Source organism: Rana temporaria, chromosome 6 (genome assembly GCF_905171775.1).
Source record: "Rana temporaria chromosome 6, aRanTem1.1, whole genome shotgun sequence".
Taxonomy (NCBI): domain Eukaryota; kingdom Metazoa; phylum Chordata; class Amphibia; order Anura; family Ranidae; genus Rana; species Rana temporaria.
This window is the reverse complement of record NC_053494.1, coordinates 214,489,535-214,503,526: the sequence shown is the minus strand read 5'-3', so window position 1 is coordinate 214,503,526 and position 13,992 is coordinate 214,489,535.

The window sequence follows — 13,992 nt, the reverse complement described above, 5'->3', positions numbered from 1 at the left end:
TATATTTCTAATAATGTATTTAATTTTTTAAGGTTAGGGGTTAAGTATCAATTATTTATGTATTATTACACATTATTAATACATTTTATTTATAACATATAACAAGGACAATCATTATTGAATAAATAAATGTAACATAAATACTCATAAGTAAATTCAATAAATTAATACTAATTAATAGTAAATAAATAGATAACCCCTAACCCCTAAAAAAAAAATAATAATAACTAAACACCCTAACACAAAATAAATAAATGTATTATTATTAGCATTATTATTATTAATCATTTTTTGGGGGTTTATTATTATTATATTTCTAATAATGTATTTAATTGTTTTAAGGTTAAGTAATTGTTTTAAGTATCAATTATTTATGTATTAGTACACATTATTAATACATTTTATTTATTTATGATTATGTATATATATATATATCACAAGGACAATCATTATTGAATTATTGAATAAATAAATGTAACATAGATACTCAAATAAATAAAAATAGTCATAAATAATATATATATATATATATATATATATATATATATATATATATATATATATATATATATATATATATATATATATATTTTTTTCACTAAAAATCATCATACATAAATAAAATTTATTAGTATTCATTCATTGAATTTATGTATGACTATTTTTATTTATTTGAGTATTTAAGTTACATTTATTTATTCATTAATGATTGTCCTTGTTTATTATATATATTACACTTTATTCATTATATTCTATGATGTTATATTTTATATTTTGTCATTAACATTAATAAAAATTAAATACATTATTAGAAATAATAATAATAAACACCCAAACCTGAAAATTATAATAATAATAATAATAATAATAATAATAATAATAATAATACATTTATTTCTTTTGTGTTAGGGTGTTTAGTTGTTTATTATTATTTTTAGGGGTTAGGGGATATATATAAAAAAATAAAATAAAAAAGTACAGTGATTTTGGTTGTCTGAGGCCCCATACACATGATAGAATTTATCCGCAGATACGGTTCAGCGGACCGTATCCGCGGATAAATCCTCTCTAAGATTTCAGAGGATTTCAATGCGATGGCGTGTACACACCATCGCATTGAAATCCGCGCTGAAATCCTCTGCCGATGACGTGTCGCGCCGTCGCCGCTATTATGACGCGGCGACGGGCGCGACGCTGTCATATAAGGAATTCCACGCATGCGTCTATTCATTACGGCGCGTGCGGGGAATCCCTTTGGACGGATGGATCCGGTAAGTCTGTACAGACGAGCGGATCCATCCGTTGGAATGGATTCCAGCAGATAGATATTCTGTGCATGTCGACAAATATTTATCTGCTGGAAATCCATTCCAGGGGAGATTTATTTGCGGATAAATATCCGTTGGCGTGTACACACCATAGGATCTATCCGCAGAAACCCATTTGATGGGATTTATCTGCGGATAGATTCTATGGTGTGTATGGGGCCTGAGTTGTTTTTGTGGTTGACTGTTTTCTGTTTTGAGCTCTTCTGAAGTCTCACAATTGATGGGAGTTTCCTGAGAAGTGTTGGTGGGAATTCAGCCATGGAGCTCTGTTACTGAACATATTCCAGCGTTTGTTTTCCAGCTCTGAGCAAAGGAAGGAGGTCCCATGGTTAGGAGCCACACCTCATATTTTCAGAAATTCTCAGCCTAACAGTTTTTTGTATTAATTAAAATGCCCCCCCCCAGGCAGGCTACAAAATAGAAAAGCAGCTCAGGCTGCAATACTTACCTTCAACCTGGAGCCGTCCCACATAAAATGGTGTTTTCTTAAAGTTTGTTGTGTTTCTTTTATTTATATATATATATATATAATATGTATATATGGATACTATGAGGCCCCGTACTCACGACCAAACATGTCTGCTGAAACTGGTCCGCGGACCAGTTTCAGCAGACATGTTTGGCCGTGTGTTGGCCCGAGCGGACCATTTTCGGGCGGATCGGACAGGTTTCCAGCGGACAACTGTTTCCCGGACATGTACGGTCGTCTGTACAGACCTACCGTACATGTCTGGCCGCCCGCCATCCCTCGCATGCGTCGAATGACTTCGCCGCATGCGTGGAAGCATTTTAAAGGCAGGCCGCCCACGTCGCCGCGTCATTGTCGCGGCGACACCGCGTCATCGACGCAGCGACACCGCGGACACGCCCCGCGTATTGTTTACGCGCGGACCTCTGTTCGATGGTGTGTATAGCCATCGAACAGAAGTCCCCGGGCAGTCCCCGGGCAGACATGTCCGATGAAAACGGTCCGCGGACCGGTTTCATCGGACATGTCTGCTCGTGAGTACTCGGCCTAAAATAAAAATAAAAATCACCATTAGGAAATCGTGGTTGTTGTGAAATAAAAATATCTACTATGTTGTCAAAAGTATTGGGACGCCTGCCTTTACACGCACATGAACTTTAATGGAATCACAGTCTTATGCCGCGTACACACGATCGGAATTTCCAACAACAAAAGTTTGGAGTGAGCTTTTGGTCGCATATTCCGATCGCGTGTAGGCTCCATCGGACATTTGCTGTCGGAATTTCCGACAACAAATGTTTGAGAGCTGGTTCTCAATTTTTCTGACAACAAAAGTTCTTGTCGGAAATTCCGATCATGTGAATCCAATTCCGACACACAAAAATCCTACGCAACCTGGCCTCAACCCGATAGAACACCTTTGGGATGAATTACAGAATTACAGTGGAGACTGTGAGCCAGGCCTTCTCATCCAACATCAGTGCCTGACCTCACAAATGGGCTCCTGAAAGCAAAGGGCGGGGCCAACTCAATATTGAACCCCTACAGACGAAGGCTGGGATGCCATTAAAGTTAATGGGCCAAATCCACATAGAAATAGATCGGCGCAGCGTATCAGAGATACGCTACGCCGCCGTACCTTACCTGGCGTAATTTCGAATCCTTAAAGATTTTGCGCCGTAAGTTACGGCGGCGTAGTGTATCTCTGGCGGCGGAATTCAAATCGACGATTAGGGGGCATGTTTCATTTGAATGAAGCACGTCCCCGCACCGAATGAACTGCGCATGCTCCGTTTCTAAATTTCCCGCCGTGCATTGCGCTAAATGACGTCGCAACGACGTAAAAAAAAAATCTGATTTCGTCGGGGGAACGATGGCCATACTTAACATGGCAAGTCTAACTATACGCCGCAAAATACCAGCTTTAACTATACGCCGGAAAAAGCCGACTAGAGACGCCGTAAAAAAATGCGCCGGTTGCTCGTACGTTCGTGGATCGTCGGAAATAGCTCATTTGCATACCCAACGCGGAAAACGACGTGAATGCCACCCAGCGGACGCCAAAGTATTGCATCTTAGATCCGAAGGCCTACGAGGACGTACACCTGTCGGATCTAACCCAGATGCCGTCGTATCTTGTTTTGAGGATTCAAACTAAAGATACGACGCGGGTAATTTGAAAGTACGCCCGCGTATCAGTAGATACGCCGGAGAACTCTCTCTGTGGATCTGCCCCAATGTGCGTGTAAAGGCAGGCGTCCCAATACTTTTGACAATATAGTGTATGCATTACTATTTTGAATAGATGGGCCCATAGAAGAAATGTAAGAATTTCTCTGGAGGGGAATGTACAGTTGGGGGGGGGGGAGGAGCTGAAGGGGTTAAATGTTTCCTGGAGGATATGAAACGTTTAGAAAAGTGAAATAAATAAATAAAAAAATACACTTAACGGGCCAAATCCTCAGCCAGGCGGCGTAACTTAACTTTCAGCAGTTAAGTTACACTGACTTAAAGTTTTTACCTAAGTGCCTGATCCACAAATCACTTACGTAAAAATTTCAAGCCGTGTAAGTTAAGTGCCGCCGTCGTAAGGCGTTCCTCCTCTCCGGGGGGCGTTTACAATTTAAATGAGGCGCGCTCCCGCGCCGGCCGTACTGCGCATGCGTGTGATGTCATTTTCCCGACGTGCATCGCGCGAACGTAATTGACGCCGGGCGGCTTTGTGGATTGCGACGGGACACTAAAAATGCGACGGGTGAAAAAAAAGACGCGCCGGGAAAACAAATAATTTTAAAAAAAAATGACAGCGTCGCTCAGCATGCATTCCTGAGAGGGTGAACTCCATGCCAATTTTCAAAGAAAAAACCGGCATGGGTTCCCCCCCAGGAGCATACCAGGCCCTTAGGTCTGGTATGGGTTGTAAGGAGACCCCCCCTACGCCGACAAATCGACGTAGGGGGTCCCCCTACAATCCATACCAGACCCGTATCCAAAGCACGCTACCCGGCCGGTCAGGAAGGGAGTGGGGACGAGCGAGCGCCCCCCCCCCCCCTCCTGAGCCGTGCCAGGCCGCATGCCCTCAACATGGGGGGGTTGGGTGCTCTGGGGCAGGGGGGCGCACTGCGGGCCCCCCCACCCCAGAGCACCCTGTCCCCATGTTGATGAGGACAGGACCTCTTCCCGACAACCCTTGCCGTTGGTTGTCGGGGTCTGCGGGCGGGGACTTATCGGAATCTGGGAGTCCCCTTTAATAAGGGGGCCCCCAGATACCGGCCCCCCACCCTAAGTGAATGGATATGGGGTACATCGTACCCCTATCCATTCACCTGGAGGCAAAAAGTAAAATTTAATAAACACACAACACAAGGGTTTTTAAAATAATTTATTATTCTGCTCCGGATACCCCCCCTGTCTTCGTTATTAGCTCAATTACCAGGGGGGGCTTCTTCTTCCGCTCTCCGGGGGTCTTCTCCGCTCTCCGGGGGTCTTCTCCGCTCTCCGGGGGTCTTCTCCGCTCTCCGGGGGGGGTTTCTTCTTCCGCTCTCCGGGGGGGGGGGGCTTCTGCGGACTCCGGGGGCTTCTTCCATCTTCTCCCCTCTTCCGCTCTTGACTCGGCGAACCCCGGTTCTTCTGCAGCTCTCCGGTGCCTTCTTCTTCAGCGCTGGCTGCCTGCTATGTTTGTGTGTTAGCTCGATTTCAAACAGGCAGCCGGCACGGTCTTCTGTGACGCCAGGGTCTTCTGGTCTTCTGTTCTTCCGATGTTGCCTCGTCGCCTGTTGTCGCTGTAATGATGGAAGCGCGCCTTGCATCCCATTTATATAGGCATCACCGTCCCATCATGCTCCGGTAGGTACCCACGTGGTGGGTGCACGTGGGTAGGCACCCACCACGTGGGTACCTGCCGGAGCATGATGGGACGGTGATGCCTATATAAATGGGATGCAAGGCGCGCTTCCATCATTACAGCGACAACAGGCGACGAGTCAACATCGGAAGAGAGAAGAACAGAAGACCCTGGCGTCACAGAAGACCGCGCCGGCTGCCTGTTTGAAATTGAGCTAACACACAAACATAGCAGGCAGCCAGCGCTGAAGAAGAAGGCACCGGAGAGCTGCAGAAGAACCGGGGTTCGCCGAGTCAACAGCGGAAGAGGGGAGAAGATGGAAGAAGCCCCCCGGAGTCCGGAGAAGCCCCCCCCCGGAGAGCGGAAGAAGAAACCCCCCCCGGAGAGTGGAAGAAGACCCCCGGAGAGTGGAAGAAGAAGCCCCCCCTGGTATTAGAGCTAATAAAGAAGACAGGGGGGGCATCCGGAGCAGAATAATAAATTATTTTAAAAAGCCTTGTGTTGTGTGTTTACTAAATTTTACTTTTTGCCTCCAGGTGAATGGATAGGGGTACGATGTACCCCATATCCATTCACTTAGGGTGGGGGGCCGGTATCTGGGGACCCCCTTATTAAAGGGGACTCCCAGATTCCGATAAGCCCCCGCCCGCAGACCCCGACAACCAATGGCAAGGGTTGTCGGGAAGAGGTCCTGTCCTCATCAACATGGGGACAGGGTGCTCTGGGGTGGGGGGGCCCGCAGTGTGCCCCCCTGCCCCAGAGCACCCAACCCTCCCATGTTGAGGGCATGCGGCCTGGCACGGCTCAGGAGGGGGGGGGGGCGCTCGCTCGTCCCCACTCCCTTCCTGACCGGCCGGGTAGCGTGCTTTGGATACGGGTCTGGTATGGATTGTAGGGGGACCCCCTACGTCGATTTTTCGGCGGAGGGGGGGTCTCCTTACAACCCATAACAGACCTAAGGGCCTGGTATGCTCCTGGGGGGGAACCCATGCCGGTTTGGATTTTACAAATTGCCGTGGAGTTCTCCCTCGGGAATGCATACCAAATGCCGTCGCTTGAATGGGCCTTTACAAGGTGTGACTAACTTTACACTTTGTAAAAGCAGCCCTAGTTTTACACTTGCAAAATAACACTTACGGCGAAAAAACTAGGCACAAAAGCTTTGAGGATCGCCCTAAGTGCTAATTTGCATACTAACAGAGGCATTTCGACTCGAAATGCCCCCAGCGGCGGATGCGGTACTGTATCCTAAGATCCGGCAGTGTAAGTCCCTTACAGATGTCGGATCTTCTGCCTAACTTAGGAAAACTGCTTCTGAGGATCAGTTCCAAAGTTAGAACCAGAGATACGACGGCTTACGCCGGAGTATCTCTTTTGTGGATATGTCCCAACATTCCTGTATGAGGAGAGGAGTTCCTGCGGAATTTCCTGACCTCTCCCGTGAAACACTTGAAAACTCCACGGCAGCCATAGAAGAGGAAGTACAGGGGGAGGGGTGGGGGGTGATCTCAGAATATTGACCTGAGTTTCACCATCCCAGAGAGTCAATTTCGCAGGAAATATCCTGAATATATAACAGCTGACACAGCGCGAGGCAGATTATTAAAGTAGAACTAAAGGGGAAAACAAATGTTTTCATTTTGGATAGAGGATGTTTTTTTTTTGCCATCTGTGTCCCCGTTGGGGAGATTTCCCTTCACTCCCTACCCCATAGCCAAAACAGGAAGTTGTCACCAGAACTAGTGTCCCTGTGTAAAGATATCCACTTAATTACAGTTTTAGAAACATCCCAGTGGTGGCTGGTGCTATATATATATATTTTTTTTTTGGGGGGGGGGCGCAATCCAATAGCCACCCCCCTCGGTCGGTCGGACCAGCCCCTCACTTACCCCATAAATGTCACGATCAGCATTCCTCTGGGCGGCCGGCGGCGGCTTCTTCCGGCGTCTCCTCCTCCTCGGCTTCACGGCGGCTTCCCCTTGCGTCTCCTCCTTCTCCGCTACCGCCAATACAAGCGCTTCTCCTCACAGCCAATTGGGACTCAGGACCCACTTCCTGATTGGCTGGGAGGAGAATCAGGAAGACAATAGCGAAAAATGATTTGCTATTGTCACACAACTGGGTGGGCTCAGGGCACAATGCTCTGCGCCCCGAGTCCACGCTTTTTATGCATTGACGCGGAAGGTCAATGCTTCCATGCATGCGTGGGATTTCGGGCCAGCGGACATGTCCGATGAGTCGTACTGACCGACGGACAGGCTTCCAGCGGACAAGTTTCTTAGCATGCTAAGAAACTTTTTTCCGCTGGAAACCTGTCCGCTAGGCTGGAAAACTGTCCGGTCGGCCCTACACACGGTCGGACATGTCCGCGGACCAGTTTCAGCAGACATGTTCGGTCGTGTGTACGAGGCCTTAGAGCATGGGTGCTCAACCTGTGGCTCTCCAGCTGTTGCGGAACTACAATTCCCATGAGGCATTGCAAGCCGCTGACAGGTACAAGCATGTCTCCCAAAGGCTGAGGCATTATGGGAATTGTAGTTTTGCAACAGCTGGAGAGCCACAGGTTGAGCACCCATGCCTTAGAGCATTTAATAAATAGCCCCGAGTGCCGCCGAGCATGGACCATTGTATTTCCTAGCGCCGCCAAGTGACAGAGCAGGTCTCGCCTTCCGGAGCCTGCAGCGCCTATGATGGACGTCCCACTGGTCCAATCCGGGACTGCGGGACGTGTGACGTCCATCATAGGCGCCACAAGCTTAGAAGGTGGGAATTTACAATGCCGCCCGGCGCGCAATGCGACATCCCCGCTCGGTTCGGAGGCTCTCCACGGCTCCTGAGCCTCCTTTCCTCTGGCTGACTGAGCCTCCTCTCCTCTGGCACCACGGCTGCCCGCCACATCCCCACTCCCTGCTCAGGCTGCTCTCCTTTCCTGTCTCCTCCTTGGCTCCATCGCTATGATGGGCACATCACGGCTGAGGTAGGTGACGTCAGTGGTTGTGTATGTATGTAGGTCAGTGTAGTCAGGTTAGTGTATGTAGGTCAGTGTAGTCAGGTTAGTGTATGTAGGTCAGTGTAGTGTATGCAGGTCAGGTCAGCGTAGTCAGGTCAGCGTAGTCAGGTCAGTGTAGTCAGGTCAGTGTAGTCAGGTCAGTGTAGTCAGGTCAGTGTAGTCAGGTCAGTGTAGTGTATGCAGGTCAGGTCAGCGTAGTCAGGTCAGTGTAGTCAGGACAGGTCAGTGTAGTGTATGCAGGTCAGGTCAGTGTAGTGTATGCAGGTCAGTGTAGTCAGGTCAGTGTAGTCAGGACAGGTCAGTGGTTGTGTATGTATGTAGGTCAGTGTAGTCAGGTCAGTATAGTCAGGTCAGTGTAGTCAGGTCAGTGTATGCAGGTCAGTGTAGTGTATGCAGGTCAGGTCAGTGTAGTCAGGTCAGTGTAGTCAGGTCAGTGTAGTCAGGTCAGTATAGTCAGGTCAGCGTAGTCAGGTCAGTGTAGTCAGATCAGTGTAGTCAGGTCAGTGTAGTCAGGTCAGTGTATGCAGGTCAGTGTAGTGTATGCAGGTCAGGTCAGCGTAGTCAGGTCAGCGTAGTCAGGTCAGTGTAGTCAGGTCAGTGTAGTCAGGTCAGTGTAGTCAGGTCAGTGTATGCAGGTCAGTGTAGTGTATGCAGGTCAGGTCAGCGTAGTCAGGTCAGTGTAGTCAGGTCAGTGTATGCAGGTCAGTGTAGTGTATGCAGGTCAGGTCAGCGTAGTCAGGTCAGTGTAGTCAGGTCAGTGTAGTCAGGACAGGTCAGTGTAGTGTATGCAGGTCAGTGTAGTCAGGTCAGTGTAGTCAGGACAGGTCAGTGTTAGTGTATGCAGGTTATGTCAGTGTGTACTGACACATACACACGCTCACGTAGGTCTGGGTATGTGTCAGGTAGGTCATCCTGCGCCACTCAACCGGCCGCGCCCCCCCCGGGGTCGGCTTGGCTTTGGGCTGAAGCCCCTGGTCTTTTTGGCACCTAGCAACGTCCCTGCCTCTAAGCACAGATCTTGATCAACAACTCCACAATGAACATAATTCAGGAAGCCGCTACTATGGAAAGAATAAATGCTTTAAGTGCAAATGTTCCGTCTTTATCCGTCGCACATTCAGCGTTCATTACTCCTGTAATGAGTTGTGGATAAAACCCCATCAGCTTCCCGGCCTCATAGACCCCATTAGAAGCTATTAGTGTGTCACGGCTACTGCAATTCAACCAAGATGTATTATAATTCAATGTATATTACCACATATCTCCTGTGAGTGGCAGAAATGATCCCTAAAAGAAAAAACAACGTTCGTGGAACGGAGTGGTAAGGTAGAGTATCATAGATCAAGAAGTCAGGGCCAAGCACACAGCAATGCCCGGGAGTCATGAGTAGGGATCGCGCTGGAAATCGGCACTGCGAGGCTGTGCTTCTCGCGCTCGCCACCCCCCCAAGAGATGCAGCGTATCCATAGGAATCTATTGGGGGGCGGCGACCGGGAGGAGCGACAGAGCTTGGCGCTGGCTCCCGTGACGGAGGTCACGGAGGGGCGAATATCACCGAGCCACGGTTATGTACAATATCGCGGTCAGGTAATGTACATGGCCACATAAGCAAATGGCAGCAAATGGAAGTGAAGGGAGGGGAAAGGAGAGGTTCAGGAGCTCACAGAGGATACTACAGGAATGTAGCAAAAAAAAACAGTAAGGCCCCATACACACGAGAGGATTTATCCGCGAATACGGTCCAGCGGACCGTTTCCACGGATAAATCCTCTCGAGGATTTGTGCGGATTTCCATGCGATGGAGTGTACTCACCATCGCATTGAAATCCGCGCCGAAATCCTCTGGCGATGACGTGTCGCGCCGTCGCCACGATTATGACGCGGCGACGTGCGCGACGCTGTCATATAAGGAATTCCACGCATGCGTCAAATCATTACGACGCATGCGGGGGATCCCTTCGGACGGATGGATCCGGTGAGTCTATACAGACCAGCGGATCCATCCGTTGGGATGGATTCCAGCAGATGGATATGTTCTGCATGTCAGCGAATATCCGATCTGCTGGAATCCATCCCAGGGGAGATATATCCGCAGAAACAGATCCGCTGGCGTGTACACACCATAGGATCTATCCGCTGAAACCCATTTGCTGGGATTTATCTGCGGATGGATTCTATGGTGTGTATGGGGCCTAAGAAGTAATTTTGTGAAAAATAGATAACAGGACCATTAACAGCTTGACGACCGCATCACAAGGATATACGTCGGCAGAATGGCACGGCTGCGCAAAGTGACATATATATATATACATCACTTTGAATTTAGCAGCGTGCGCTCCTTGATCGTACCTGTGGTTCCCGCGGACATGATGTCTGCCAGTGTCCCGCGATCGGGTCATGGAACTGCAGAACAGGGAGATGCAAGTGTAAACAAGGCATCTCCCTGTTCTGCCTAGTGACACAACACTGATCGTCTGCTCCCTGTCATCGGGAGCAGCGATCAGTCACGTGTCACATTAAGCCACGCCCCCTAACAGTTAGAATCACTCCCTAGGACACACTTAACCCCTTCCTAGCCCCCTAGTGGTTAACCCCTTCCCTGCCAGTCACATTTATACAGTAATCAGTGCATTTTTATAGCACTGATCGCTGTATAAATGTGAAAGGTCCCAAATTAGCATCAAAAGTCAGTCATAATAAGAATCGCTGATCGCCGCCATTACTAGTTTAAAAAAAAAATTATGAATAAAAATGCCATAAAACTATCCCCTATTTTGTAGATGCTATAACTTTTGTACAAGCCAATCAATAAACGCTTATTGCGATTTTTATTACCAAAAATAGGTAGAAGAATACGTATCGACCTAAACTGAGGAAAAAAAATAATTTTTATATATTTTTTGGGGGATATTTATTATAGCAAAAAGTAAAAAATATTGTTTTTTCAAAATTGTTGCTCTATTTTTGTTTATAGCGCAGAAAATAAAAACCGCAGTGGTGGTCAAATACCACCAAAAGAAAGCTCTATTTGTGGGGAAAAAAATGATAACATTTTCATTTGGGTACAGTGTTGCATGACCGCGCAATTGTCATTCAAAGTGTGAGAGCGCTGAAAGCTGGAAATTGGTCTGGGCAGGAAGGGGGTGAAAGTTCCCTGTAGGCAAGTGGTTAAGTAGTAAATTTGTATGAATTATTTTCAGGGCCGCCATCTGGAATTATGGGGCCCCTTACACAGCTTTAGGCATGGGCCCCCTATATATATATATATATATATAATAAAATAAAATACATTTTTTTTTTTTTTTAAAAGGGGGGTTGCCATCTGGGCCCTTTAATAATAATAATAATATATATATATATATATATATATATATATATATATATACACACACACACACAAATATTTTTTTTAAATAAATTACAAAAAAAGGGGGGGTTGCCATCCGGGACCTCTGGGCCCTTTAATAAAATAAAATAAAAAATAAAAATATATATATATAAAAAACATGTATAAAAAAAAAAGAAATTGTCCCTTTAATAAAGATTTAAATAAAAATATATTAAAAAAAAAAATAGAAAAAAGGGGGGTTGCCATCTGGGCCCTTTAATAATAATATAATAATATATATATATATACAAATAATTTGTTAAAATAAATTACAAAAAAGGGGGGGGGGGGTTGCCATCCGGGACCTCTGGGCCCTTTAATAATAATAATAAAAAAAATAAACCTCTGGGCCCTTTAATAAAAAAATAAATAAAAGAAATATATATATATATATAAAAAAGAAACATTTATAAAAAAAGAAATTGTCCCTTTAATAAAGATTTAAGTAAAAATATATATATATAAAAAAGGGGGGGGGTTGCCATCTGGGGCCCTGGGTGCCTCCGGGCCCCTGGAAACCTCCGGACCTCTAAAAAAAAAAAATTGGCCCTTTAATAAAAAATTTAAATATATTAAAAAAAAAAAAAAAAAAAAAAGGGGGTTGCCATGTGGGGCCCTGTGGGCCTCCGGGCCCCTGGGGACCTCCGAACCCCTAAAGGGGGGTTGCCATCCGGGCCCCTTACAGGTGTACTGCCTGTACCCCCCCTGATGGTGGCCCTGATTATTTTTGGAGAATATGGATATCATTTAGCGACACTTTACCTTCAGTAACATACAAGTCTTCCCTGACTTCTGACTATGGGGACATCTAGTGGCCAAACAGGGCTTTACAGCGCGCCACCTCTGTGCCCTACCCCACACGATTAATTACTACCGGCTAATAAAAATCGTAGCATTTGTAAGGGTTGAACAATAGAATGACATTTAATTTAAAGAAGATATTGGAAAATTTCGGCAAAGCGAAAAGAGATGGTGAAGCGCGGTGCCTATTCCGCGTGGCCGTTGTGTGAGATGATGTATGATTGCGGTACACAGCTGTTGGAGGAATTTCACAGATCGGCGTTGCATCCGAGTCCATAAAACACGGTTATGGCCACCTTGGGTAATCATCAAATATTTCACCTTCCAGTAAAAACAAAGTGCGGTAAACTCACACCGGAGAGGTATGTGCTCAGGCAGTTACGTTATTTCTCACAGAAGGGAAATTGAAAGATTGATGTCTGTGGAAGATTCCGGGTTTATTGTTGGAGAGAGCTTTTCTTTTTTTTTTTCATGTTCACTTCAGCATGAGCTGCAGAAATTGAGAGGAAATTAAATGAAAAAATTATGTTTAACATTTTTATTTTATTTATATTTAATTTTTTGATATAAATAAGACCATGGTCTTAGAAATATTGGCCCGGATTCAGAGACGAGTTACGACGGCGTATCTCCGGATACGGCGTCGTAACTCTAAGGCCTTGTACACACGGGCAAACATGTACGATGAAAACGGTCCGCCGGACCGTTTACAGCGTACATGTCTGCCCGGGGATTTCTGTATGATGGCTGTACACACCATCATACAGAAATCCGCGCGTACTCGATACGTGGCGACGAGGCCCTGCCAGTTCAATGCTTCCACGCATGCGTCAAAGTCAATCGACGCATGCGAGGGATGGCGGCTGATCGGACATGTACGGTAGGTCTGTACAGACGACCGAACATGTCCGACGGACAGGATTCCAGCGGGCTGTTTCTAAACAAGTTTGGAAATATTTGCCCGCTGGAAAAAGGCCTGGCGGGCAAATGTACGCTGGAATCCTGTCCGCTCGGCTGTACAGACGACCGAACATGTCTGCTGAAACTGGTCCGCGGACCTGTTTCAGCAGACATGTTCGGTCGTGTGTACGGCCGACCGGACAGGTTTCCAGCGGACATTTGTCCACCCGACTGTTTTCAAGCGGACAAATGTTTCTTAGCATGCTAAGAGACCTGTCCGCTGGAATCCTGTCCGTCGGACATGTTCGGTCGTCTGTACAGACTCACCGTACATGTCCGAGCGGCCGCCATTCCCTCGCATGCGTCGAATCACTTTGACGCATGTGTGGAAGAATTGAACTTCCAGGGCCGCGCACGTCGCCGCGTCATCGTTGCGGCGACGGCGCGGCCACGTCCCCGCGTATCGTGTACGCGGGGATTTCTGTTTGGTGGTGACAATTGATGGGCAAGTGGTGGCAATTGATGGCATAGTGGTGGCAATTGATGGCAAAGTGGTGACAATTGATGGCAAAGTGGCTGTGTTTGATGGCATGGCACAGTGACTGCGTTTGATGGCATGGCATAGTGGTGACAATTGATGGCACATGATGGCTGCGTTTGATGGCATGGCACAGTGGCTGCGTTTGATGGCATGGCACAGTGGCTGCATTTGATGGCATGGCACAGTGGCTGCGTTTGATGGCATGGCACAGT